This window comes from Palaemon carinicauda, chromosome 33, assembly GCF_036898095.1.
Source record: "Palaemon carinicauda isolate YSFRI2023 chromosome 33, ASM3689809v2, whole genome shotgun sequence".
NCBI classification, from domain to species: Eukaryota; Metazoa; Arthropoda; class Malacostraca; order Decapoda; family Palaemonidae; genus Palaemon; species Palaemon carinicauda.
The window spans coordinates 34,149,048-34,151,547 of record NC_090757.1 but is presented as its reverse complement, the minus strand read 5'-3'; the positions used below and the strand labels follow the sequence as shown (position 1 = coordinate 34,151,547).

At 29.6% G+C, this 2,500-nt stretch overlaps 2 protein-coding genes across 9 annotated transcripts in view; one reads left to right on the top strand and one right to left on the bottom strand.

The window, feature by feature from the left end:
- The window catches only part of Atox1 (Antioxidant 1 copper chaperone), a 630,717-nt gene that overhangs the window by 43,633 nt on the left and 584,584 nt on the right, over window positions 1–2,500 (bottom strand). The gene's annotated exons all lie outside the window — the stretch shown is intronic.
- The window catches only part of LOC137625919 (uncharacterized), a 77,996-nt gene that overhangs the window by 25,804 nt on the left and 49,692 nt on the right, over window positions 1–2,500 (top strand). For 2 of the 7 annotated variants that reach the window (XR_011040944.1, XR_011040943.1), the window contains exon 1: window positions 2,350–2,500. This exon is cut by the window's right edge. The exons of the other annotated variants lie outside the window; for them this stretch is intronic. The gene's annotated coding sequence lies outside the window, so the exon portion shown is untranslated. Of the gene's footprint in view, window positions 1–2,349 lie in introns of those variants that run through there. 7 annotated transcript variants of the gene reach the window in all.

Below are 2,500 nucleotides of genomic sequence, written 5' to 3'. Positions count from 1 at the left end.
TCCCCTGCTTCTTTTGCAATCTCTAAACCCCATTCTGTTATTCTCAATGTTCATCTACTATCTATCATTCTCATTATATGTCCTATGTTCATTTCTTTTTCTTAAATGTTGTTAGAATATCCTCTACTTTAGTTTGCTCTCGTATCCATGTTGCTCTGTTTTTCTGTCTCTTAGCGTTCCTCCCATCATTATTCTTTCCATAGCTCTTTGAGTTGTTACTAAGGCTCAAAGTTTCTGATATATAAGTTAAAACTGGTAGGATCATCTGATTAAATACTTTTCTTTATGAATATATACACATATATATATTTATAATATATATATATATATATATATATATATATATATATATATATATATATATGCAATTATATAGAAGCACAACATATTTAAAGCATATATATGTGTATATATACATATATGTAAATCAAAATGAAATTTTTTACAAATGTACATATATGCATATATATCGATTACACACACACACACACACACACACACACACACACACACACACACACACACACACATATATATATATATATATATATATATATATATATATATATATATATATATATATATATATATATATATATATATAAAGAAGACATGATCAATAATTTACCACAATTTATACTGGAATAAGCACAAGAGATAGGTGGAAAAGTTCCTAAACAAGATCAAGGAAAACCATCAGGAAAGACCAAGAACCTAATAAGGAAAAGACTGAATATGATGGTGGAATCCCAGAAAGATGAAATAGAATTAGCAGAACTATCTAAAACAATGAACAAACTAAAAACCCAAGAGATTCGTAAACACAAGCAGATCCCAAATGGGGAAGCACTAAAGAAAGGAAGAAACATCAAAATGATTAAAGGGAGACTTGAAACAGAGCGGCAACAGATGTTTGCTTTAAAGGATGAAAATAAAAATGTTATCAACAAAAGAGACAGAGTTACTAAAATTGCAGATGATTTCTATACAATGCTATTCAACATTGACTTAAGAAATAAATTTGCTAATAGAAATAATAAAACAACTGAACCGGTACTAAACAAAACACTAGAAGTAAGGAAAGCATTAAAAGGCAAACCAACAGGTGAATATGACCTAATAATAGATTTAATAAAAGATGAAAGAGATTTCATAGTTGTAAAACTTCATGAACTTTACACAAAATTAAAACTCTTCAAAGACAAGGAATAGATGAATGTTATGTTGAAACACTTTAAGATCTCGACACGGGGAGTACAGCAATCTTAAAACTACATAAAGATAGTGGGAAAATTGCCATTGAGAAAGGAGTTAGACAGGGAGACCCCATCTCTCCTAATTTATTCACAGCATGCTGTACATACATACATATATAGTATATAATTATAATATACACACATATATCATGCTGTACATACATACATATATAGTATATAATTATACATATACACACATATATATGTATATATACATATATACAGCACACTATTATACATACACACATATATGTAAATTATATATATATATTATATATATTTTATATAATTATACATACACACATATATATGTATATATACATATATACTGTATATAATTATACATACACACATATATGTATATATATATATATATATATATATACATATATATAGTATATAATCATACACACACACACACACACATATATATATATATATATATATATATATATATATATATATATATATATATATATATATATACTGTATATACATATATATGCAGTATATAATTATACATACACACACACACACATATATATATATATATAGAGAGAGAGAGAGAGAGAGAGAGAGAGAGAGAGAGAGAGAGAGAGAGAGAGAGAGAGAGAGAGAGAGAGAGAGAGAGAGAGAGAGTCACTGGTCTGTTTAAGAATGTGGCAAAACAAAGAGGCCACAGGCGATGCGTATCCCAAGGGGAGAGGAAGTGATACAGAGCAACAAAGACCGAACAAAAAAAAAAGAAAAAAAAAGAGAAAAAAAAGTCACAAAGGTGAGAAAGAAAAGGGCTGTGGGAGAAAATGACTTGGGTGACCGATAACCCAGGTCATGAGGTGATAGCCTCGTCCATTACCATAGTGAGATGTAGAAAGGATTGGATGCAATTCGGGTAGACATTCAATCGGGCAAACGATTTCTATCTAGTATTACTTTGGAGAATTTCAATGCTAGTATTGCTTTAGAGAATTTCAATGAAACCTACAAAAAAAAAAAAAAAAAAAAAAAAAAAAAAAAAAAAAAAAAAAAAAAAACAATATTAATGAGTGTAAAGTAAGATTAGAAAGGTCAACGTACATAATGTGCTAAGCATCATAGCACGAAAAAAACTAGAGCGACCGCTTAAAGAGCTTCATGAAGTGTACATCCGAATGTGTCTGTGTATATTTGTATGTGTGTGTGCGCGGTTACAGAGTGCCGCTGAGTCACGGACACACACACGCACGCACACACACACACATACG